Here is a 26,940-nt window from a genome sequence, read left to right as displayed (position 1 = left end):
AATTCAAAGCAGAACATAATAGGTAATAATAACATCATAAACAAATGCTTCAGAGATCTGAGTGCTCAAAGGAGGACGAGTGTGCTAGGGCTAGATGGTCAGGGAAGGCCTCCTGGAGGAGGAGGGCTTTCACCTGGGCCTTGGAAGATAAGGAGGATTCGGTGAGTGGGGAGTGGGTGCTGTTGGCTAAGGTGATGTTGAGCAGAAGCAAGAAAGAGCAAGGTGGTGTTCGAGGAAAGCATGTGGAAAAGGGTTTATAGCGGAGTCACGGGCTCTAAGGTCAGAGAGATAGGCTGGGTCAAACAGGGGAGGTGTGGAGGGTCAGGGCAGGCCTTTCCCACTTTGTCCTGCTCCTGGAGGGGCAAGGCAGGGAGTAAGTCTGTGTTTTAGGAAGAGTTACTTGGTGGTAGGAGGTGGAGGGGGAAGGATGGAGGGAGGCAGGAAGGTGTTTGGCCTGTGGAGAAACCCCGTTCCGTGTCTTCACATCCAGTTTACAGTGGTGGCAGTGAGGGGGAAGGCCAGGCCAGGATAAGAGACCTGACAAAGTAAGAATCGCAGAATCTGGGCCACAGGGCCCCTTGTGCAGGTTCCGTGTGTGGGAGGTGACAGGCATGGAAAGAAGGTGGCACTTGGGTTCTGGGCTTTATTCCGTATGATCCCCAGTAAGCCATTTCAGCCCCGGGACCTCACTTTCCCCATCTGTAACCTGGAGGAGGGGTTGTCTAGACCAGTGTTTCTCAAACTATGGCTTGGGATCACCCACATCAGGATCACCTGGAATGCTTCCCCAAAATGCAGATTTCTAGGCCTTGGGCTAGACCTGGGAAAGGGAGGGAGCCTGAAAAACCTGTATTCTTAACGCACTCCCCAAGTGATTCTTAGCTGCACTCTATCAGAGAATCACTGACCAACGGTTCCCAAGACCTGTCTATCCAGAGAGAGGAAGCTTGCCCCACCTCTTCTGCTGGCCTCTCAGGTCTGATAGAAACACAGATCACATCTCTATGGGGTCCTCTATCCCTATCTCTCTGTTACAGCCCTCCTGGGCAGAATGAGATGGCGACAGGGAACAGAGACATTGTGTGAAGGTGTGGGAGGAAAAATTTTTTTTTTGTTTTTTTTGGAGTCTCATTCTCACCCAGGCTGGAGTGCAGTGGCGTGATCTTGGCTTACTGCAACCTCTGCTTCCTGGGTCCAAGGGATTCTCCTGCCTCAGCCTCCCAAGTAGCTGGGATTACAGGGGTGTGCCATCACGCCCGGCTAATTTCTGTATTTTTATTAGAGATGGGGTTTCACCATGATGGCCAGGCTGGTCTCGAACTCCTGATCTCAAGTGTTCTGCCCACCTCGGCCTCTCAAAGTGTTGGGATTACAGGTGTGAGCCACCATGACTGGCTGAGAAGAGAATCTTAACTGCCTCTTCATCATGACGTGGTGTTCGCCAAGGGCGGGCTTCTCAGTGCAGCCACACTGACCTGTCCAGAAGCATTTCTCCCTGACCACTAGCTCTGGCCAGCCCTCTGTCCCTCCTACCCTGCATAATTAGAGCAGCTCTTTGCTGAGGAAGCAGAGGGCAGAGTCTAATGATGCATGGACATGCATGGGGTAAGCACAAAGGCAAGTCTGGTTTTTATTAGTGACACGGGCATGTGTGATGTGGAGTCAGCCCTCAGAGGGGACGTGCAGGAGAGGACAGATGGAAGACAGCTAAGGAGGCAAACTCCTCCTGAGGTCTTGGCTAGCTCCTCCTTAGGTCCTGGCTGGCAGCTGGCACCTGTGCTCAGAGCTGCACAGGTAGACAGAGGGCCCAGCATAAGTGCTGGAGGGAAACGGCTTCCAAGCAATAAGGGCCACGCTGAATGGGGCAAGTCCAACCAAAGGCTCCGTGCTGGGCATGGTGGCTCATGTGCAGAACTCAGCTTCTTTGCACGTACACTGCTGAGTCATTCTCCAGGGGCCTCCCACTGTCTGGCACACATGGTAGGACTTTTAGAAGTACAAAAAAGGGAGTTCTACCCCTACATCCTCATAGCTGAGTCACCAGGCTGACTGCATGGATGGCTCCTCCCTGGAGAGAGGAGGACCATCTGACTGCCAAGATGGGGCCAGCGCCACCTCTTTGCGCCCCTCCTAGGGTGCTGAAACAGCAGCTGAATGGCTGCTGGGCTTAGCATGGCTGAGGTGGCATCACGAGAGAGAGGCTGGGGATGATGTGACATGGACCTTTCCCGCTGGAAATCAGTCCCGCATCAATCCCGCTGAGCCTGGCAGCTTCACTTGCTCTGAACTGAGGACAGCTGCAGGTCAGGTTGTCATGTGAGCTAAGGACAAACTCCAGCCTGCTAAGGTATCAGAATATGTGCCCTGTGGGGGATGAAGATGACCGGAAGGAGGCAGGAAGGGTTGTGGGCACGTTCACGTCCTTGGTGTGGGTGCTGCAGTCAGTTTTTGAGCATTCATCCAGCTGTTTGCTTATGGTCTACACACTTTTCGGTATGTATTTCATATTCGATAAAAGAGTTACAGTTTCAGCTGGCTGGGAGATTCATCCTTACTCTGATAGCTTTTTTAGTCCTTCCCCAAGAAAAAACCAAACCAAACCAAAACAAAACAAAAAACCCAAAAACAAAACAAAAAAAACCCCCAGTGTGTTCAAAACAACAGAGCAACCAGAAAGAATGACTGTATTGGAGCTAGACCCGAGAGCACATCATGTTAGCTGAGAATGGGCGTGGTGTTTCATCCCTGATGATATCAGATATTGGCTTGCTCCTTCTTGGATGTGAGCTGGTTGAGAAATAGATGAAAACCCCTGTTTGCTCAAGATCTGGGAAGTCTTAAAGGCGATGGGATGGCAGAAGAACATGGATGACAAGCCTTCCTCCTGGAGGGTGCGCCAACCCCTATCACAGCCCCACAGGGCACCCGCGAGGCCAGCCCCTCCATCCTGTTCAGGAAACCTTGGAAAGAAGGTGGCCTGGCACGAGGGTGCTGGGTGGCTGGCTGTGGCTGTGGCCGCACATGCTTACAGGTCAGCCTGCCCAGTTCTCTCTTGCGGCAGGCCAGCCCTCGTGGCCCTCGGCTCTGGCAGGACTCGGTGTGACCTGGGCAGTGCTGTGCATTCCTTTTGCTGCACTCCTTGGTTCCTCTCCCAGATAATACATTGTCCGTCTTAAAGAATTTCCTTTGGAAATCAGGGGGAGATCCTCCACTGAGGCAAACCTCATTTTCATGTCCCTGAAGTCCTCCAGGCCCGCACCTCCACCTGCCTTCTGTCCTGTATCTGCGGAAATATTTAGTTTCTGTAATGAACTTTCTTGGGGCTCCAGACACCCTCTCAGCCTCTTCCCACACAGAACTAGAAATGGAACACATGAATGGAGGCCAGGAAGCAAACTCTTGACTTTCTATTCTTCAGCAGTGATAAAGGCACTGTGTGACCTCACACCTGAATTGCAATATAAAAAGCAGGCTGCAGTGAGAGCTCAGGGGAGACTCAAAACAGCAGGGAGCACCTGCAATTAATAGACCAAGGGCTCTTGGCTCTATCAAAGAGAGAGAGACTTGGCCATCTCAAAACATTCCAGCCACTTCTCGCGACTCCCAGCTGCCATCCTGAGGATGAATAAGGGGCACAAAGTACTCTCAGGAGAGCCGGAAAAGGCCAGACATGTTTTTCTTTTTTTTTTGAGATGGAGTCTCGCTCTGTCGCCCAGGCTGGAGTGCAGTGGAGCGATCTTGGCTCACTGCAACCTCCGCCTCCCAGGTTCAAGCGATTCTCCTGCCTCAGACTCCCAAGTAGCTGGGATTACAGGCACCCACCACCACGCCCGGCTAATCTTTGTATTTTTAATAGAGACGGGGTTTCACCATGTTGACCAGGCTGGTCTCGAGCTCCTGACTTCAGATGATCCACTTGCCTTGGCCTCCCAAAGTGGTGGGATTACAGGCATGAGCCACCGTGCCCAGCCCAGATATGCTTTTCTTTTCTTTTCTTTTTTTCTTTTTTTTTTTTTTGAGACAGGGCTTTGTCATCCAGGCTGGAGTGCAGTGGCACGATCACTGCTTGCTGCAGCCTCCATCACCTGGGCTCAAGGGATTCTCCTGTCTCAGCCTCCCAAGTAGCTAGGACGTATGCCACCATGCCAGGCTAATTTTTAAATTTTTTAGTAGACACAGGCTACATTACCAGGCTGGTCTTGAACTCCTGGCCTCAAATGAGCCTCCCGCCTCGGCCTCCCAAAGTGTTGGGATTACAGGGGTGAGCCACCGTGCCTGGCAGACATGTTTTTCATACCAGCACACTGAATTCCTATCCCCAAATCCCACGGATTTCTGCTAGGGTTAGAAATCCGACCCTCTATCTTGGATTAAATCTGTGTTGTAGTTTCAGTTACTTCTAATTGAAGTTGTGACATCTAGGGTCTGTCTGGATGTGGTGTGGCCCGCCCACTCATAATTACTTCTCATCTTTCCTGAATTACAGAATTGGGGTTTGTGCGTATCCTGGAGGCTTTTGGCCTGTGGCTGCCAAAACGCCTACATTTTTGTGTTCACAGCTGGCCTCATCAGCTGAGTAAAAACACAGGGAAGCTAGCATTAGTTCCTAAAGACAGGCATAGTGGAACAGAGGATGAGGCAGAAAACCAGGAGGAAGAAGGGGAAACTTTACAGACCCCAGAACCAGGCGACCTCCATGGAAATATCTGCTAGGCCACTTTCTGTCTGGTGCGCCTTAGGAAAGTAACGACCTCTCTGAGCCTTGGTTCCTTAGCTACAAGATGAGAATCATGGCATCTACACCAGTGGTTCTCAAAGTGTGATCCCTGGGCCAGCAGCATTAGCATCACCTAAGCCAAATGCAAATTCTCAGCCCATCCCAGGCCTACCTCCTAACCAGAAACTCTGGGGGGCGGGGCCCAGAAATTTGTTTTAACAAGTCCTCCAGGTGATTCTGCTGCTCACTCAAGTTTGAGAATCCCAGCTGTGCTTCAGAGGGTTGTGGTAAGGATCAAATAAGATAACACATGGAGAGAGGCTCACACAGGGCCTAGCACATACAAAGCTACCTGTCGTTTCTTTCTCTTTGCCTCGCAGAGCTATGGTGCAGAATAAATGAACTAATATGGAGGGAAAGGCCTTGTAAACTCTACAGCACCAAACGCATGAGAGCTCTATTTTTGTTAGGAAGGGTTCTGCTTCTTCACACTTTTCTGAATTGTGAGTTTTTACAGCCAGGAAATACTCCTTTTATATTTTCAATAAACAAAGGGTATTTCCTTTTTGAGTAAGAAAGGAATTTAAAAAACACAAGGACTGCAAGCTCTCATGCCAAGGGCCTCACAGGCCAGAATGTCCTTTCTAGCCTGGTCCTTCAGACCAAGGTGAAGTCAGGTCTCATCTCCCTGGTGCTTTCCTGGCATCCAGGAACCAGATATCTGGTTCTATAACCATGGACGCCTCAGCCAAGCCCCTGAAGTCTCCCAGAGAGCAGGCAAATCCTCTGGTTCCCTGTCTAGCCCATGGGGGCTGAGCCTAGTTTGGGGTTCAGGAGTGGAGGCCTGAGCCTAGGAAGAAACTTGGGGCTGAGCTATTTGGGATTGAGCTACACCACCCTAGCCCCATGCAGCGCCCTTTTCCCACTGGGGCAGCATCAAGCCTTGGAACCGCAGGTGCAGCAGGCTGGCAGGTGAGGAGGAAGGACGAGCTGTGGGGCTGTCCTGCCAGGGCCTTTCAGGCCTCTGGCTGTGCTCCGACTTGACCCTCCTGCTACCTGCTGGTCTTCAGCCCCGGGCATTCAGGTGAGGGCAGGGCATGGCTTCTGCAAGAGCTGGCCAGAGCTTTTGGCAAAGCATCCCCTTAAGAAGAGGAGCCAGTGTGCTGCCCTGTGAACCTGCTCAAAATAAATCTTTCAAGCAAAAAGGCTGAATTCAAAGCATGAGTGGGAAGGTGGCTGCAGGCGGGAGAAAGAAAGTCCTGGTTTTCCTTGAGGAAGAGAATAGGTCAGAGAATGTTTCCTCGGGATCCTGCAGTCTCAGAAGGAGCAGGGGCCTCCTTCCTGGCCTGTTACTCTCTTCCTTTGCAGGGGCAATTGCTGGGCAAAGGGTGCAGGCACCACGGTGGAGCCCAGGCACCATGGCCAGCCTCTTCCAGGGGCCACACCACCAGGCCAAGAAAGAGAGATAGCACCTGCTACAGTCAAAGGTCCTATTTTATTGGTCCTAAGATGTCCACTTTCCCCACATTTTAGCATCTCTGAAATTGGGATATATCTTGTTATCAGTTGCATTGAGCAGCAATGAAATAGGATAGCTATTCCACGAATACAGAGAAGCACCATGTTAGATGCTAAGAACACACAGAAAGGGGCTGAAATGATTAATTTCAACAATACTGAAAACAGTGGAGGCAAAATGGTATAAAAATAACGGCCATTATGCATCTGGTCTGACACAGCACGTAAGTATGATGGGGAATCATGTCAGATCTTGAACTATAGCTTTTTCCAACTTGCAGTTAATTCACAGTTCACATATACTTTTTGGTGATGTTGGGTCGTTCTCACAAGTATGTAAAAACAAAGTAATTTAGGCACTAGTTTTTTTAGTTTATGTAAGTATTCATTTAAGGAGAAAACTTTCCAATTACCTGACAAGCATTCAATTTATGCCAACCAGGAAGAAACAAATACTAGCTGCCACCTCCTTGAGTCTATAAACATTGACTCAGAGCTGGTGTAACTCCAAATACGTAGATCACTTAGCTCATTTTAACTTTTAAACAATTTTGCAATTATTAACTTGTGACTAGGTCAGCTATGGTGTGAAATGGATGCAACCCACCAGTTCTCAGAAAGATACCTGCAGATTCAGGGCAAGTGGCACATGCTGCCCCCTCCTTCTAGGACACAGGGCTCTGCAAAGTCTCCTAGGTAATGATGACAGTGAGATTTCCTTACGTAAGGTCATGCTGGCATTGGCAAGTGGAGCCTGGTGCCTTCCCAGGGTGGCTCCTCCTTGGCACACCACTTTTCTGGAAACTCTATCAGAAATGGAGAAAGGGGAAAAGATGGAACTCTCAATGTCGTGGAAGAAAGTTTTGAAGCAAGTATGAGGCAGTGTTTACTGTTGACTCTTCTGGCTTTGGTCACCAGGAAGCCCAGAGGAAAATTGATGTCTCCAACTTGAGCAAATGTCTATTCTTCTATGACCTGCAAATCTAAAGAAGCCATGCTGGCTGGGTGCGGTGGCTCACAGCTGTAATCCCAGCACCTTGGGAGGCCGAGGCGGGTGGATCACTTGAGGTCAGGAGTTTGAGACCAGCCTGGCCAACATGGTGAAACCCCATCTCTACTAAAAATACAAAAATTAGCCAGGCATTGTGGCATGTGCCGGTAATCTCAGCTACTTGCGAAGCTGAGACAGGAGAATCGCTGGAACCTAGGAGGCAGAGGCTGCAGTGAGCCAAGATCATACCACTGCACTCCAGTCTGGGTGACAAAGCAAGAGTCCATCTCAAAAAATAAAATAAAATAAATAAATAAATAAGCCACCTTAGTGTTACCCTTCTAGCTTGGGGATCTTATTTCCTGATCCTGAGCCAAAACCTTGTAACAGATTTCTGGATTTTCATCTAGAAAGAGCCTTAGTCTAGTGGTACCCTACATTTTCACCACTGTTTTATTCTGCCTTCCCCCACCACATGGATACCATGATTTAAACATGTTTTTAAACATATTTATATAGTAATGAAATAGTTTAAAATTTCCCACTTGTTATTAATCAAAGGCAGATGTAAAAACCAACCAAAGTTTTCAACTTGCCTGAGATAAATGGTTCACATTCATTCCACAAATATTTACTGAGTGAAGACTAAGTGCCAAATATTGGACTAAAGAAACGGATAAGTATTGGTACTCAGGAAATGGTTGACAAGGCTTGGTCCCTACCATTATGAGACTAAGAATCTGGAGGACAGAGCAAGTAAGCAGGGCCTTACAGTACAGAAGAGAGAGACCTCACTCAGTATTTTGGAGGAAAGGATTAAAGAAGGCTTCCTGGGGGAGGTGATGTCCAAGATGAGACCTGAAGGACACATAAGAGCAAGCCAGGCAAAGGGCAGGGGATGGAGGGCATCTGGGACAAAGGGACAGCCTGTGCAAAGAAGGAAGCTGCTATGTTCTGGAGATTGCTGAGGACCTCAGTGAGGAGGGAAGGGGCTTGGGGCCAGAGTGTGAAGAGCTGAGCCAGGCCAAAGAGCCAGGACCTCGTTCTAGACACAGCAGGGAACTGCAGGACAAGCTTTTTTTTTTTTTTTTTTGAGATAGTCTCGCTCTGTCACCCAGGCTGGAGTGCAGGGGTGCAATCTCAGTTCACTGCAACCACTGCCTCCCAGTTTCAAGCAATTCTCAGGCCTCAGCCTCCCAAGTAGCTGGGACTACAGGCACGTGCCATCACGCCCAGCTAATTTTTTGTATTTTTAGTAGAGATGGGGGCGTCACCATGTTGGCCAGGCTGGTCTCAAACTCCTGACCTCAAGTGATCTCCCCGCCTTGCCCTCCCAAAGTGCTGAGATTATAGTCATGAGCCACTGGACCTGGCCCACTGCTGGACCTTCTAAGTAGAACACTGACAAACTGGGATTAGCATTTTAGGAGGATCATCCCAGCTGCAGGGTGGAGAATGGATTGAGTGTGAAACCCCAGAGGAAGGGAGACCAGAGGGATGTAGGGGAAAGGGAGAGGATCTGGACCAAGGGAGGAGAAATGGGGGTCCTGACCTTTTGGTATAATTGGGCCAGAAATGTAGATACCCAACATTGCAATTGCCTGGAGCAGCCTGATTGTGGCTGAAAGCCCCGTCTCTGCTGGGCTTCACAAAGTATTCAAATAGGTGCCCAGACAGCCGTTATTGCTTAGGTGGGCCCCAGGCAGGGGAGGGGAAGCTCATGTCACCAAACCCTGCCCCTGTTTACAACTGAAGCCAGGAAAGCTCAAAACTGTCAGGTGGCTCCAGCAGCCTGAGGAGCAGAGTCAGAACTTGGGCCTCTTAACTCCCTCCCGGTGCTCTTTCCCAGTCCATTGGTGGATGCTCGTTTTATGCCAGGCACTGTGTGCCCTGCACTACACCTCATGCCGTTGAGGAAATGCAGGGATTTTTTCTGAAGAGTAAATAGTGTAGATTTGCCAGGAATTATGCCAAGTTCACTTGCTTTTCTTCCCCCTCATCAGGATCAAAGGCTTAGCAGTTAAAGAAAACACAATAGACTTAATACCTGTTGACATAAATAAATATTTTACACTGTTCGTTGTGACATGCTCGTGGGAAATGTGGATCAAAGACCAGTGTGTCCGGATGAGGTGGCTTATGCCTGTAATCCCAGAACTTTGGGAGGCTGAGGTGGGAGGATCACTTGAGTCTAGGAGGTTGAGGCTGCAGTGAACTGTGATTGTGCCACTGCACTCAGCCCCAGCAACAGAGAGAGACCCTGTCGCAACACAAACAAACAAACACACACACACCAGTGCAGTTGCTAGGAAGACAAAATAGAATCCAGTCATTGCTGTCAGCAGCACGGGGCTGAAAGAGGTGCAGGAGTTCCTCCAGGAACAATCTTGAAACAGTGCCCTCAGGAACACATCTTTGGAAGAGGTCGGGCAGTGGAGGGAGTGCGGTGATTAGCACTGGACAGGACCACATTGGAAGAGGGAACACAGAGGACAGGCCATGCACAGTGAAGAGGCATATGCCAGAAATGTGCCTGGACGATGGGCCAGGACTGCAGGGCCTGGGCAGCAAGCTGTGATTCAGTGAGCAGATATCATATGAGAACAGCACACTGCGAGGCAAGAGCCCAGGCTGCAAAGACTGATTGAAGAGGAGCGCCCACATCCCCCAATCTGTGTTCATCTGCGTATCTGTGTTCTTAGATGTGTCTGTACTCACACATACTCCCAGCTGCATCTCCTGTACAGTTTAACTGGGACCCAGCCTCTCAGCTGGTTTCTGAGTTACTCATATGTGCATTTATAGCTCCCTGCTTGGAACCGTGCTTAGGTGAAATCTTAAAGAGACTCCTTGTGGCACTTTCCTAAGAGTCTCCCACTGTTTCTTTGTTTTTTGTTTTTCTAGAGACAGGGTTTCACTGTTTCACTGTGTTGCCCAGGTGGGTCTCAAACTCCTGGGCTCAAGTGATCTACCTGCCTTGGCCTCCCAAAGTGCTCTAAGATTGTGAGCCATCGCACGTAGCCAAGTCTCCTCACCGCCCCTCCCCTTTTTTTTTGAGACAGAGTTTCACTCTTGTTGCCCAGGCTGGCACGATCTCTGCTCACTGCAACCTCCGCCTCCAGGGTTCAAGCGATTCTCCTACCTTAGCCTCCTGAGTACCTGGGATTACAGGCATGCGCCACCACGCCCGGCTAATTTTGTATTTTTAGTAGAGATGGGGGTTTCTCCATGTTGGTCAGGCTGGTCTCGAACTCCCGACCTCAGGTGATCCGCCCGCCTCAGCCTCCCAAAGTGCCAGGATTACAGGCGTGAGCCACCGCATCCGGCCAAGTCTCCCACTCTTGATAAGCCTTTTAGTGGAATGCTTAACTTGTACATCAGCAAGGATGAAGCAGGGAGCGACCCATCCCTTGGTCAGACTGCATCTGCACAGATGCCCTGTCAGAAAACTTGTTATGCCCTGGTAAAAAGTTAAGAATTATAGGCATCAACTGTTTCCTGCCACATAACTGTCCCATGATGGCATGGGTACTTCTTGGGTTAATAATCAGGTGTTGGCTTTCCTGCAAAGGCTGATTATCGCTTGTCAAATTATCACTGCTGAATTGTTTAGTCAATGGTGGCTTTTGAGCTTGAGCCTGCTGCATGCACAGCAGTGTTCTAGGACTTCCAAGAGGAACAGAGGGTGACCAAGGAGCCATTTTTACCCTCAAGAAGAGTTATCTAGAAGGAGGGTGTGTCTGCACAGCTTAGGGGTCAGCGTCCCCACAGCAGCTGCATAGGCAGATAGATGCACATAGCCTGGCCCAGGGGAGGTGCTCAGGAAACACTTGTTGATGATTGAGGAAAGAATGGGTTATTTCTCTATTAATTTTTGGCTCTGGGACTCAGGGAAGGCACCAGAGAGAAGGTGACATTGATCTGGGATGGTCGGATTTCAGAGGTGAAACTGGCCTGAAAGGAAATGCCACATCACCATGTGCATCTCGTTAGAAGTAAAAGGAGACATGTAGGAAACCTTAGATTTGTTTTTGGTGAAGTGAAAGAGAGAAGTTGCTCTAAAAGGTTGGAAACCAGCCCCTAAGAAAAAAAGAAAGAACTGAGACAAATCAACTCAGGAGGGCCTGGGGCCCAGCGTGCGTAAGAGTCTACCTTGTCTAGACATGGCTCTTACGCAGTGATTCCTCACAGCACAGCACCCGGTGAGATAGGTACTGCCACTTCCATTTTGTAAGTGAAGCCCAGAGAAGCAAAGAAATGTGCCTTAGGTCACATAGCTAGTCGGTGGCAGAGCTGTGATTGGCAGGTTGGTCGAATGCCTCCAAAGCCCTCGACCTTCCCGCTATACTTCACGCATCTCTACAGAAGAGACAGAAGTAGCCAGGATGAAGGTCTTCAGGTTTAAGAAGAACTATGAAAAAGCAAAATATTTTTGTTTTTGTGGGTTTTTTACTATAAAGGAAAACTTTAAATAATAGCAAGAGTGCTATAGGTAAGATATCAGAAAGAACATCCTTATTGTGAAAGCTGTTATATGAAACATTGAGCCAGCATCAGGTCAACGTTCAGCGGCCAATCTTCACTTTAGTTCAGGCTTCAGCCTGGGGAACTTCAGGAAGTTTCTGTCTTTTATCAGATCCCCTCTTTGGGTAATTTCCAGACTCCCCAGGGATTGTTCACAAAGTCACAAATGGCTAGTTCTCCACTCCCTCCAGCTCTGGACCATTGCCCAGGGCTTATCTGCTGGTCATGTCTCACCACCTCATAGCTGTTGCTACTGCCTGGGCTCTGGTCCCTCCAAAGAGCATTGAGAAGCTGCTGTCGTGGAATATGTGAACTGTCATGGTTCAGAGCTCAGGCTTGCTACTCACTGGCAGTGTGACTTTGGCCATATTAGTCAATCCTTCTGTGCCTGGGTTCCTTTGTCTATTAAATGGAACACAGTGTCTATATCATAGCGTTGTTATTCAGATTGCAGTAATTAACACGTTAAGCTTACAGAATGGCAGTTGACAAACTGTGGCCCATGGGTCAAATCCAGCCCAACACCTGTTTTATAAATAAATTTCTTTGGAACACAGCTACATTCATTTGTTTGCATATTCTCTGTGACTGCTTTTGGGCTACAATAGCAGAGCTGGTAGTGACAGAAACCACAGGGCCCGCAAAGCTTCAAAAACTTACTCTCTGGCCTTTTGCAGAAAAAGTTAGCCAACCCCTGATATAGAATGATGCCTGGCACATAGAAAGTGCTCATTAAATGGTAGCTTAAACAAAGAAAAGGGAAAGAAACCTCACTAGTTCTTGAGTTTAACAAAATTTGAATGAGGTCCTATGATGAATGCTTAGACAATGACAACCTAAAAGGAACATCTAACACAGCTGTTTGTGTGATCAGTGCTCCCTGAGGGTGGTGATCTCTTCCTGCCTCCTCAATGCCAGGAAGTGCTGCCATCATGCTGTGTCCCATGGACTGGAGTCCGTCCTGACTGTGTTCTCCCACCACTCTTTCCTGCCCCAGAGAACGACTGACAGGGAGAGCAGCCAACTCCATCAAGATCAACCTCCGCTGTGGGGCATGCTCTGGTTCCTCTTTCCTCACGGCCCTGAGGGGACAATTACAATAGTCCAGTCTCGACCTTCCAGTCTCTTCCCTGTGGATATTTTGGGCAGGATAACTCTCTGTTGTGCAGGACTGTCCTGCACATTGCAGGATCCTTAGCAGACTCCCTGGCCTCTGCCCACTAGATGCTAGTAGCACCCCCCAAGTTGTGACAGCTGAAAATGTCTTCAGACATTGCCAGTGTCCCCTGAAGGGCAAAATCGCCCCAGTTAAAAATCACTGGCTTAGTCTAAAATAACATCACAGGTGGGGCAACAGCAATCCGGTCTAGGATGGCTTAACTTCATCCTTTGAAAAACAGTGTTCTTTGCAAAGGCACAAACTGCTAAAGATGCCTCCAGTTTGTATTATTGTATCATTAAACAGAGCATCTCACCTCGAAGCAGCAGCATCTGGACTGCTCCGTTGGGGGCTACACTTCCACTGGGCAGCTCCCTGCCTCACATCTGTGTAGCTAAGACGGTCTGTCAAAGAGCTACCTTCCACAGCCCAGAGACGGCCTGCCCCAGAGTGTGGGAGATGCTTATGAATCCTCCCACCCCTGGCCCCATGCTAGCTTACCAGCTTCACTGTATTTACATCCGATGCCACCTCAAGTGTCAGGAAGAAACTGTTGACAGCTTTAAAATAATAGTTTATTCACCGATTCGCTTATTCTCTCCTCCAGTCTTTAATGAATCCCTTTGTGGGCTGGTCACAGGGAACCAGAGACAGAGCCCTTACCCTCAATGGGCTGGTAGGTGAGCGGGAGGTAGACATATAAGCAGGTAATTACAATGAAGCACATTAAGTGCTATGATGACATGTGCTGGTGTTGTGGAACACAGAGGGGACAAATAACCTCAATTCGGGGGCATGTGTGGCTGTCAGCAAAGGCTTGCTTGAGGAGCTAATTCTGGAAACACACAGGAGTTAGCAGGGCAAGGAGAATATGTGAGTATTTATGTGCATGGGTGGTGAGTGTTTTAGGGATGAGGATGGCATCCCATTGCAGGCAACAGAGGCCCTAAAAAGCAGGCGAGAGCACGTGGCACAATTAGAGACTCAGCAGCCTAATGTTTGAGGGGTGGTATTGGGAGACAGTTCTCCATGGGTCTTTCATGTTTCAGCATATCCGTGAACAGAGACACTAGACAGGTTTTGTTCCAGACTTGCTTTTAAAGGACGTTTATGTAACAAACAGTCTTAGGTGATAGTGACAATATCTCCCTGCAGGGCAAAGAGTGATTTATTTGCTGTCAGCATAATAAAGATCACGTCTCCTTTCAGAGGTAAATGTTGGACAGGTTTGCTAGCCGCCCCCTTTAAAAGAATGAGGTTTCCCAAGCCTTGAGTTCCTCAGCCAATGATGCTGAGCAGTTTGCATGTGCCAGTGTCACTTGGTCCACATATCATTCTGTGGAATTGGGGCTGGGAAAACAGGTGCAAACGTTACTCTGGCTACTGCTGTGAGTATTAAACTGTCCCTTGTCTCTGACCCAGGCATCTCATGTCTTCTGCCGATATCCATGAAACTGGCAGACTAACTTGTTAACTTGCAAGCAGGATAAAAGCTCTGACCCTCCACACTTTTGGACAGGTGATGAGTGGGGAAAGCAAAGCCTGGAGAAGTGAGTGGGATTGTGAGGGTCTTGTGTGCTACATGACAGAGCTTGATATTTATCTCAAGGAGTCACTGAAGAATTTTCAGCAGAGAACTGTCTGGATCTGGTGTGCACTGTTGTGGAGAGTGGAGAGCTGGAGGGTGAGCCTGGAGAAACACGGTCAATGAGGGGTACAGCTGTGGGGCAAGTGGTCTGAACAAGGGCTGTGCCAGTTGGGAGAGTGGCGGTCAAGTTTAAAACAAACTTCATACTATCCTTGATAGCATTTTTTTTCTGATCCAGGATTCAATCCAGATAGCATTTATCTGTGGTATCTCTTTAGACCTTTTATGCCCTTGACATTTCTGAAGCATGTAGAACGGACCTTGTAGCATATAGCATATAGATCTTAGAGAATGTCCCTCGATTTTTATTTGTCTGAGGGTTTCTCATGACAGGAGTGAGGTTGTATGTGTATATATATTTGTGTGTGTGTGTGTGTGTGTACATATATATGGTTAGGGTTAGGGTACACATACATATACACAGTAGAGGGTGTGAGAGAAAGCAAGTGTGCAAAATGTTAACAACTGGTGATTCTAGGTGATGGCTGGAAGTGAGGGTTGAAGAAGAGGAGAGGAACGAGTCAGTTGTGATCGCCAGGCATTTGGTGTGGTGGCTGGTATTACCAGCTGACATAGAGGGTTGGGGGGAGCTTTGGAGGGAGGAAGGGGGAGGAAAAGATGGTGAGTTTGGTTATTTTTAAAAATGATTTGCTAGCCTGAGTCCCCTTCCAGCCACATCTGGTTTTAGGATCCCATGGATTATCCAAAGGGGGTAGCCAGTAGGCAGGTGGTCTGGAGCTCAGAGGAAAACTGGGCAGGGGCAGAGCTGGTGTTGAAGCCATGGGAGGGGACAGCTTCACCCCAGGGGAGTGCGTCTGTAAGAAGGAGAAGGGGCCAATGACAAAACCACCGTGACAGCTGACATTGAGGGGCAAGTGGCCACAGAGATCTGAGAAAGGGCAGGGAAATGGGAGGACAATTCAACAAAGCAGCGTCCCCAGAAACAGAGGGTTCAGAAATCAGGAGTGGGGGGTTAGTGCCACCAGGGTCAAGGGCTGCATGAAGTGCGAGGGCCGAAGAGTCTATGTGGACTCAGTGGGACATGGTCGTGGAAGAGCAGGGAGGTCTGAATGGGAAGTAAAGACACAGATGCGGGTATGCACACAGTTCTTTGAAGATGCTCGGCCGAGGAGACAAGAGTAATCAGGTCAGGGGCAAAAAGGGGTACTCGCCTGAGGAAGTAAACATTGGATGTCCACAGCTCAGAGTTAGTTCAAGGTCACATTCAAATTAGATACCCCGATTTCCCCCGGCCTGCTGTCTAAATGCCAAATCAAGTCATGGCTTCTCACCTACCGCTTCACACTCTTCACAAAGATGAGTGCTGGGAAGGCGGGTGGGGAGAGGGAGCATTTTTTTGTCAGCCAGGGGAGACAGCTGTACCAGTGATGAAAAGCACCTGTGACATTTTCAAGTCTCTCTCTCTCTGTCAGGAAAGGAGCCTGTCACAAAAGCAGCCTCTGCCCACAGTATTCGCACTCCCACTGGTTTCCCGTGAGTGCCGGGGAACATTGCTACATCACCCTGTGTGGAATATGGCTTTATGATCATGATCATTTGAAGTTTTCTCTTTTCACTCAAGAGCTTGTCACAAATAATAGCCTTGTTGACCCCAGGCCCTCATTTTCTGGAAACCAGGCTGTATTTTCTCCATCTTCCTTTCCTTCCAGCTGCCTCGCAGCACTCTGCACAGCTTATTTTCTAAAACTCAAACAGGAGAAACACCAACATTTTATTTTGGTCAATAACTATTTTACACAAGAGAATCCATAGCAATTTAACCAGAGTCAAATATTTAAACTACAATAAAATGCAGTCCTATGAATGAATAACCAGATTGTGATATATCCATAGAATGGGATATTATGCCATCATAAAAAGGCATGAAGGCCCTTTTTATTGCATAGGAAGGATTGCTACAACATGGATGAACCTTGGAAACATTATGCTAGATGAAAGAAGCCACCTGCAATTGACCACATATTGTATGATTCTGTTTATATGAACTATCCGGAAGAGGCAAATCCATGGAGGCAGAGAGCAGATTAGTGGTTGCCCGGTGCTGAGAGCAGGGAGAGTGGGAAGTGACTGCTTCACAGGTATGAGGTTTCCTTTGGAATATTGAAATGTTCTGGATCTAAGTAGGGGTAATGGTTGCACAACATCGTGAATATACTAAATTTTACTAATGGTAGTTTTATGCTCTATGTATTTTACCACAATAAAAAATTAATTTAAAAAAAAAGAAAGAAAGAAAGCAACTTCACCCTGAGACCAGAGAGAAAAAGGCCCTGGCTCTGCTCACAAGAACCACAAGGCCTTCAGTGTGATGAGGGTTTCACAGCAGCTCTTCCCTACTTTGGCTGCCCATGAGAATCATGTGGGCAGTTTTTTAAAGCACCTCCCACCTCAACACCAAGACCAATTAATCCTGATCTCAGGGACTGGGGCTGGGAGCAAAATCAGGAGCTCTTGGAGATTCCACTATGTAGCCGTGGTTGAGAAATATGGCTCTGGGCTGGGGATTCTCCAAATGTGGTTCCTGGACCCAGCAGCAGCAGCATCACCTGGGAATGTGTTAGAAATGCAGATGCTAGGGCTCCGTCCGTGAAGTACTGAATCAGAAACTCTGAGGGTGTGGCCCAGCAGTCTGTGTGGGAACAAGCCCTCTAGGAGATTCTGATGTGCACTCAAGTTCTGGCAACCACTATTCAAGTCTAGGCCAAGTAAACTACAGAGTTTTTCTCAACCAGTGAGTATTCATTGAGCATCTGCCATACGTTTGGTTCCATAAAGGGTGCCGTGAAAATAAAAAGACCTATCCCAGCTCCTCTCAAGCATCTGGTGGGTTAGATTCTTGGAAAAGAAATGGTACATTAAAATGAGATCAGCCTTTTTACGGCTAAACAATATTCTATTGTGTGTCTGTGCCACATTTTGTTTATCCATGCATCTGCTGATGGACAATGGACTTATTTCCACCTTTTGACTAATATAAATAATGCTGCTATGAACATGGGTGTACAGGTATCTCTTTGAATCCCTGCTTTTAATGCTTTGGGATCTATATCTAGGATTAGAATTACTGGATCAGGCCAGGCGTGTTGGCTCACACCTGTAATCCCAGCACTTTGGGAGGCCAAGGTGGGTGGATCTCTTGAAGTCAGGAGATCGAGACTGGTGAAACCCCATTTCTACTAAAAATACAAAAATTAGCTGGGTGTGGTGATGTGCATCTGTAATCCCAGCTACGTGAGAGGCTGAGGCACGAGAATCGCTTGAACCCAGGAGGCAGAGGTTGCAGTGAGCTGAGATCACGCCACTGCATTCCAGCTTGGGCAACAGAGCGAGAGACTCTGTCTCAAAAAAAAAAAAAAAAAAGAATTGCTGGATTATATGGTAATTCTATTTTAACGTTTTAAGGCACCGCCAAACTATTTGATGTTCCCACCAACAATAAATGTTTGAGATAATGAAAAAGCTCTGTTATGTATATTTTACTACAATTTTTTATTTTTTTTTGAGATGCTCTGTCACCCAGGCCGGAGTGCAGTGGCGCAATCTCAGCTTACGGCAACCTCCATCTCCTGGATTTAAGCGATTCTCCTGCCTCAGCCTCCCGAGTAGCTGGGACTACAGGCGTATGCCACCATGCCCAGCTATTTTTTTGTATTTTTAGTACAGATGGGGTTTCACCATGTTGGCCAGGCTGGTCTCCAACTCCTGGCCTCAGGTGATCTGCCCTCCTCGGCCTCCCAAAGTGCTGGGATTACAGGCGTGAGCCACCGTGCCCGGCCGACAATTTTTAAAAAGAGATTAAGCCATGAAAACATGGTTAGAAACATGACCATGTTTCTGATGGTCAACACTGAATAAAAATTACTTCAAACACCATATTTAATCATGTAAATGTTATGCATATAACAGTGCATGAAAAAGACGGTATCTGTAGTCCTTTCTGTTCAGAGATGGTTACCAGTCGTTGCCTGAGCCTGGAGCCCCCTATTTGAATATTATGTTTAAGAAAGACAGAGCAGGATGTCTTGCGAGGGCGGTGGCTACAGGGCTGTGGACTTAACACTTTCACATCTAGCACGATTCCTCACATGAATGGGCCAAGGAAGTGAAGGAGGATAACATGTGGTGAGCACTGATGGGGGGCTCAGGCCTGGCTAGTTTTCATGATAGGGGTTAGGTTGTTAGCATGTCAGCAGTTTGTTTAACTTAGTGGTTTGCTGTTGTTTGTTGCTTAGTTCGAGAGCTGTTTGTTGAACACTTCAGTGTGCCAGGCTCTGCAGCAGGAGCCAGGTGTACACGCATGCAGAAAGCGAGCTGACAGTCTAGTGCAGCGCTTCTCAGCCTCAGCCCGCAGCAGCATCGCCTGGCAGCCTTGTCCAACAGCAGATGCTGGGCGCCACCCCCAGAGTGTCCGGTTCGGTAGGCCTGGGGTGGGGCCCGAGACTCTGCATTTTGAATGAGTTCCTAGGCGGTGATGATAATGCTTGTCTGGAGCCACGCTTTGAGAATCACTGGACTATTGGGGTGGAAAGGCAGACAATATTGCTTTGATCAGTGTGGCTGCTGCAAGGAAGAGAAATGCAAAGGCTGTATAGGAGCACAGAAGAGGGGGAAACCCTTTGCTCTGCCCCAGCGAGGGGAGGGTGTTTCAGGGAGATGTGAAGCAGCTTGGTGTGTCTGCAGGATGCAAGCAGCTCAGCGCTGCTGGAACGAAAAGGAGGGGTGGGAGCAGACACAGAAAAGTCCAGAGAGAGGCGGGCAGAGCCTCTCCACGATGAACATACTCTAAGGTCACAGGTCATGAGAACCTAAGAGGAGGTTAGAAATGGAGAAGCAAAAGCAAACAGATCGTCACCCTTTACCTTTGGCAGCCTGGAAACCCCACCCGCCTCCCTGTAATAAACCTCATCTCCAGAAGGAACCTGATGCAGGCCTTGACACCAGTGTGTAAATGACTGCAGAGCCTTTTTGTCCCCGCCTCATCCCCCACCCAGCAATATTAGATGGGGATTATTGGCGGGGTGGAGGAGAAGGACTTCCTGAGGGTGGGTGGAGGGCTGAGCTGGCAGCCCCAGCCTTATGGTTCACCTCTTCTGGCCTCCAGCCTGCACTCCTGGCCCCCACCACCATGGCTGGATGGGAAATGATTCCCAGCTCTCTCTGTGTTAATACATCCATCAGTCCTGCTCCTGTGACTAGAGCCACAGAGAACACAGCTAAGCCACAAGACTCAGAGGGAACAGCAGCCTTCATGTCCCCTCTAAATCCATCTGGAAATCAGACATCCTCAGGATGGTGTCTGCATGTATAAGCCACTTTTTTTTGTTGTTTAGAGATGGGGTCTCGCTATGTTGCCCAGGCTTGTCTCAAACTCCTGGGCTCAACTGATCCTCCTGCCTCCCCAAGAGGAGATTTGGGGGGATTTACCAAGCCCAAGTCTCAACCCTCCTTCTCCAGCTGACCCAAACAAAAATTAGACAAAAGTTTGATGCAAAGTGTGGATTAAAGCATCTTTAGAAAATGTGTTTATTTTTATTGATCTATAATGTAAAATCCAAGAAAAAGAGTTGGCCTGCTATGGCAAGTCCAGCTTTGAGCTTTATTCATAACAAGTAACCCTCCCCTTCTAGCCCTCCCTCACTGTCCCGGGACCACCTCTGATTCAGTGGTGATACTGACAAAGGAAAACTCTAACGCTAGTTTGATTCCTCGCCCTCTGTTTGTACATAATAACATCATAAGACCTCATCCATCAATTATTAACCCATGTCCTTGGTCACCTCCTTTCCTTCTGGGCAGGACATTGGGGTTTATGACTGTGCCTCTCCGCCTACCCGGCAGGAAAACAGGTAGAATTCAGCAGGTTGTGGCCTTCTGTGTGGTGGGTCAACCTCTTACCAAGGTGATGCTGTGGGAACCACACTACTGACTGGCTGAACCCACTGGGTTTTTATGAGAAGACATAGATATTTTAATCAGCTTCAGAAGTGAACTGCAGGACCTATAAATATATTTTAAACATGTTTTTAAAATGTAGCTTCTAGGCTGGGTGCAGTGGCTCACATCTATAATCCCAGCACTTTGGGAGGCTGAGGCAGGAGGGTCAGTTCAGCCCAGGAGTCTGAGACCAGCCTGGGCAATATAGCAAGACCCCATCTCTTTAAAAAAATGGCTTTTACATGCAGACACCATCCTGAGGATGTCTGGTTTCCAGATGGATTTAGAGGGGACATGAAGTCTGCTGTCCCCTCTGAGTCCTGTGGCTTAGCTGTGTTCTCTGTGGCTCTAGCCACAAGAGCGGGACTGTTGGATGACCCCCAGAGAGAGGCGGGTACTAGCCCCCCAACAGGAAGACCTTTCTAACAGATGGAGGAATGTACACAAGCAGGTGTCAAATGATCCTAGCTCAGCCTTGGCACATGGCAGGACCCAGATCTGGCAAAGGGAGGCCGGATGGATCCCAGACTCTTTCTGAGTCAATGCATCACACATCCCTAGAATATACCAGCCTCTCCACTGCAGCAGGGCCTCTGAGCTTGCTGGGCCCTCTCTAGTGAACGCCATTCCTCACGTTTCACTCATGGTTGGTTCTACTTGTCCTTTAAATCTCAGCTTTAACGGCGCCTCCTCCGGGAAGCCTGCCTGCATCATCCGCTTGACAGGGATCCCTCCATTTTTCTGTCGCAGCCCTCGTTTAATTCCTTTGCAGCGCTGATTGCAGATTGCAATTATTTCCTTGTGCATTGGTTTACTTGTTATTTATTATCAGTCTCTTACACTGGTCTGTGAGTGCCGCAAGGTCAGAGACTAGAGCTGTTTTGTTCTCCATTGCATCTTCAGCACCTAGTACAGTGCCTGACACATACTAGACACATTTGTTGAAGAAATGAATGCATTAACTCCAAAATTAAATTGCACTCCAAGAAGGAGAGCATTTAGAGATTTTTCTCCTTCATTCAACATTTGAGTACTCGTTTTTTATTGCAAATACAATCCATCTTATTAAATGTGTATTCAAATTTGGTACATAATTTTTGATCATTTTCATATAGATATACATGCCTTTCATTATGGTCAGACCTCCTTACAAAACAAACTTTGAGGGACTAACCAAAAGCTATCATTGTCCTGAAATTGTGCCTATTTGTTGAAAAAGGGTGTGTCATCATCTAGAATGTGTAAACTTTGCCACTACAGTGGTATCCTTTGGGGCAAGTTTTGATCTGACTGCGTGTTGGTAGCTGGCCCAAAGAGATGTACCCTGGAGCTTGGGCCCAGGCAGGTTCTCCAGGAAGCTGCCTGCAGTGAGCACTGACACAGACACAGGGGGGTCCACCTCAGAGTATGACCTCCAAGAAGTGTCATGGGGCAGAATTAATGTTGACTCCGGTGCCTGGATCCCCCCACTGTCTTCCCATGGCTACCTTTCATCAGTGAGCCCCTCTTTCTTCTGTCTCCAACCTTCCTTCTCTGCTCTCTTTTGCCATCTGCATAGCAGTTTGCTCAAGCCTCTTCATAAAAAACAAAAACACAGGCTGGGTGCGGTGGCTCGCGCCTGTATTCCCAGCACTTTGGGAGGCCAAGGCAGGTGGATTGCTTTAGGTCAGGAGTCTGAGACCAGCCTGGCCAACATGGCGAAACCCCATGTCGACTAAAAATATAAAAAATTAGCTGGGCGTGGAGGCACGCACCTGTAATCCCAGCTACTTGGGAGGCTGAGGCAGAAGAATTGCTTGAACCTGGGAGGCAGAGGTTGCAGTGAGCTGAGATTGCACCACTGCACTCCAGCCTTGGTGACAGAGCAAGACTCAATCTCAAAAACAAAAACAGAAACAAAAAACAAAATCTTTCACATTACCCTCACCTTACCATAATCACCACACATACACCCTTCTCTCATCCCTTTATGGCTAAATTTCTGAAATGAGATTAAAAAAACCCCCCACATCCATTCAAGGATGTGTTCAGACGTAAGTAGGGATATGACATAAAGTTCTGGTCTTCCAAAGGTCTTTGAAACTCGTATTCTGAGCTCTAGTCTGTAATAGGTTTCTGTACTAGTCTGGCTCTAACAGTCACAGGTGAGGCAGGCTAACAATCATCACTGCTTGCTAGTGTGCACAACCCGAGTAGGCTGGCTGAGAAGTTCAAGCCAGGGACTAGAAAGCACTGGGGTAGCTTTGGCAGGACCTGAGCTGGTCTTTGAAGAGTGGACGAAATTTGGAAAGGTGCAGAGGAAAGAAGAGGGCATTTTAGCAGATTTTTTCATAACGGCATTTGTGAAGGTGGGTTGGCATAGCCTGTTCTTAGGCTCAGGGAGCTGGCTGAAGCATGGGGCAGGCTGGGGCGGGATGTGGGGGCCTTTGAAGACTTTGACAGGTTGGGGCACTTCAAGGCCATGAAAAACAGCTAGGCTGTGCTTTGTCTTGTTGGGGTGGGGCAGGGCATGCTAGGGAGAAAGGGAGTGTACGGATGGGTGGTGGGGTGGTGCCACCCAAGCCAGGCTATGACAAGATTGATCTGGTTACTGCAGGAGAGCCAGCCTGGCAGTGTAACAAGGAAGGCTGGGGCTGGTTGCCTGTGGGAAGCCTTTGCAGTGTGACATGGCGAGGGCCTAACCCATGGAAGCATGGGAGTCCATGACCCACTAAGGGCAAAGGATAGACCAAGCTGGCTCTGAGATGTTGAGCCTTGGAGGAGCGGGGCCCAGGTGTTCTCTGATGAGGCATTCCACCATCAAGCTGTAATCTAGGCCATAACACATCCTCTAATTGCAATATTGCAAAAAATATATGGACTGTATTTGAACCCTGAAATTTACAAACTGTTAAAAATTTATGACCTATTTGGAAAAATTTGAATTCTAATTGGATTCGGTAATCTTAAAGTATTAATTGTTAACTCTCTGGGTGTGGTCATGGTACTGTGGTTTTAAGAGCCCTTATGTTTTAGAGAAACATATGAAATATATACAGATGAAATATATCTGGATTTGTTTCCAGTTATCCAGGTAGATAAGGGGAGAATGGGCTTAGCATAGATGAGGCAGGACTGTTTGTGAATTGTAAACTGTCCAAGCTGGGTGACATGGGGTTCATTTCACTCCTCTCTCTACATTGTATACATTTGAAATTTTCTGTAAAAACATTCTGGTCCTTGGATAATGCAGGTCCTACACCCTGGGCCTCAGAATTCCCTATCGGAAATCACGAGAGGCATTTTGAGCTGTGCCATGTTAATCTCTTGTTACCTTTCAAAACAGGAATTCTGACCACTTCTGTTTTGCCTAGAGCAGGAAAAACGCATAGACAGGAAAGAAATAATGCCTTGGCTTTATTTAGAAAAACCAACTGTGAAAGATACGTGATCCTCCTGTATCACGATCATGGGAGGAGTCCAACCAACTGGAGAGGCAAAGTCAAAACTCAGAAGAGCAAAGGCAAATTTTTAGCTGGAAGTAAATGCTTCTTTCAGAAGAGTCACTCCTAGTGGAGGATTTCTGGCAGTGGAGCACTTGGCATGAGTGTGAAAGCTGACACTGAGTTGGAAAATGGTAGCCCAGGGTGTAGCGGCCAGCATAAGGCCAGCACTGTGCAGTCATATGTCACAGCTCAGGGAACAGAAAGGCCTGCTGTTGTCACCTCTGATATTGGTTGTCCCAGTGCCCACCCTCACGGCGCCTCTATCTCTCACATGCCACAAAGACAGGAGGCTGCTCTGACAGTGTCCCCAGCTATGCAAGGCGGGGACACCCACTAGCCATTACATGCTGGGGGAGGGCCCTATGAACTTCCTTGGCAGGCCATCTCCCAGGTTACAGGGCAGAAATCAGATTTCTTTTTCAATTAGTGCCCCCAAACAGAAACCATTTGCACACAGGTAAGCTAGAAAGCTAGGAGGGTACATTTTGAACCTGAGCAAGTGATCTCATTTTTCCTCCTCTTTTTTGAGGAGAAGAAATACATGAGGGAATTAAGGTGGGTGCACGTTCCCTGGGAAAGGAACAAGCATGAAACAGGTGTTGAGAGTTCAGCTTAGTAAACATGTGAGGGCCCACTCTGTGCCAGGCACTGTGGGAAGTGCAGCGATGGATAAGCCGTGGTCCTTGTCTTCAAGGACAGCGTGGGGGAGCCAGGAAATTCCAGGTGCACAAAATCTCCTGGATAAATACTGAAGGACACATAAGTCCTGTGACCCAAGCAAAGTAACTGTTACTTAGCCAAAGTCAAACTTCGGGCAAATCACTTAAATCTCTATTTTTCACCCATAAAATGGTGCAATTCTGCCTTGCTTACCCCATAAGGTTAAAGAGTTATAAGGATCAAAGCTACTACAATATAATAACAATGAGGAGGAGGAGGCGAAGACAAGGCTTTCTTGACCTTGCTGACCTACAGATCTGTGACTGGTGCCCAAGGACGAACTCTGCTGTGGATGGCAGCCAGGACCAGGGCAGGTTCCTGATGCAGATGGCTGTCTGATCCCAGCCAGTCCTGGAGCACCAGTGCCCTGTGCCCTCATTCCCGAAGCTGGTTCCCCTGGGCACCTTGTCACATGCCCAGTAGCTGCCTTGACATGAGCAACCTCTCTGACTCATTCAAATTTGCCTGACAGATGGAGAAGGTGCTTAGTCCTAGTATTCTTAATAAATATCAGAGCTTAAGAGCCAGAAGGAATCTTCCAGAACATAGCTTCCACACACATCCCATCCCCACCACTACCCCCACCACCCCCACCATTTGCACGAAGGGCAATGGAGGCTCCAGCAGGGAACATAACCCACTGAAGTGTTGGGACAGCTGATGCTGGAATCTCATTCTCTGGACTCCCCTGGTCCAACATAGCTGCTTCTCTTTCCAAGACAGGTTTTGCCAACACCAACTCTACTGCCTTTAATATCCTTAGTCTTTCCTGCCCCCAAATACCTTATTTGGTCCTAACTTCCAATAAAGCGTATTTAGAGCAGGAGAAAAAGGAAACATTCCCCAAGTCACATTTTCCCAAGCCCTCTGTTCTTTTTCACTCTTTGGGAAAATGTTTCCTAAATGCCCATGAGGGCACGTGACCCTACTTATAATATGGGTTCACAGAGACGAAGATGAGGGGTCCCTATCTTCACGAGGCTCTCGTTTAGCGATCAGTAAAATGCCCTCTTGATGAAACCTTTTTGAACCTCCACTGTGGGAAAAGAAAACCCTTCTAATCCAGTTCCCTTTAGTCATGTGTGCAAAGAGAAAGCTTCTCATTGATGCATCTCTTTACTTCCTGAGTTTTTTGCATTCAAGCCTGGCTGGCAGCTTCCGCCCTGCTGGCTGTGGGCCCAGGCAGTATTGTGAGCACAGAAAAGGCTGGCAGCCTCACTTAGGGAGTCTTACCCTGTGCTGTGTCTCTTCCTGACCCTGGGGTTCTACATGAGGCCTCATGGTTGCTTCATTCTGCTCCCCACTGCCCCTAAAGCATTCGGTTTGGCCCCCAGCTGAATAATTGTCTTACTCCAGTTTGGCCCTGGAGTGCCTGCTTTGATATCCTCCAGCCTCCCTCTTCCCTAGTCACCATCTTGGTGTAGTTGAGTTATTTTGAGGCCTTGAAAATAAGAATAGTAGAGCTCAGCGGAGACTCTGCCATGCCCAAGTGAGAAGACTGGTGTCCAGTGAAAGGTTGGACTGGAGATTCTGCAATTCCGTCATGCTGTAACATTTCTGAAAATGCATAGCCTAAGGCTGACAGCCTGAAAAATCAGTAGGGTTCCGATGTGTGTGTCCGGACCTAGAAGTCAGAACTAACTAAGCCTGGGACCAACGCCTCATAGCATTTGAAATGAACCTGGGTACCAAGTATCACTTCCGATTCTTCCCACTCTCAGATACGGTCCCCTAGTTAGAGAGCACGATGTAGGGGGTTGGGATTCTGTGGGGCCAATATAACATTTACACCCTTGTGAAACAGTGCAGTGGTCTACAGAAGAATTCCCAGAAGAGGTGGTGTTCCTTTCCCCTTTTCTCTATTTACCCACCTTCCTTGTGTTGAAATACTGATGAACGGACCCCAGATGGCAAAGCTTGATCCCCAGCTCTGATAGAGCCCACAGGACACCCTGGGTCTACCCTAACGAGCCATGACATGCCAATTCTTTGCTTTTCTGGAGAAACCTTGGCCTGAAAGTCTGTTTAATTACCGTGGAGATAATCTTTTAAACATAGATTTACATTCTTTAAAGACTTTTTCCCTGTGGGAGTAGGAAAGTTCATCTGCACATAGCATGTTTATTTTCATTTCCAGGGGAGGAACTGCTATCTGGTAGTTAGCAAGAAGCTTGAGCCCTGGAGGAATTTCTTTTTTTAAAGTCTGTTCCTCTTCACTGATAG

The 26,940-nt window shown here is 48.1% G+C and overlaps 1 protein-coding gene across 2 annotated transcripts in view; it reads left to right on the top strand.

Moving 5' to 3' along the window:
• Positions 1 to 26,940, top strand: part of CA12 (carbonic anhydrase 12) — a 58,735-nt gene that overhangs the window by 7,834 nt on the left and 23,961 nt on the right. The gene's annotated exons all lie outside the window — the stretch shown is intronic.

The sequence above is a fragment of the Pan paniscus genome, chromosome 16, assembly GCF_029289425.2.
Source record: "Pan paniscus chromosome 16, NHGRI_mPanPan1-v2.0_pri, whole genome shotgun sequence".
Lineage (NCBI taxonomy): Eukaryota > Metazoa > Chordata > Mammalia > Primates > Hominidae > Pan > Pan paniscus.
The sequence above is the reverse complement of the archived record's forward strand: the minus strand, read 5'-3'. Positions and strand labels throughout refer to the sequence as shown.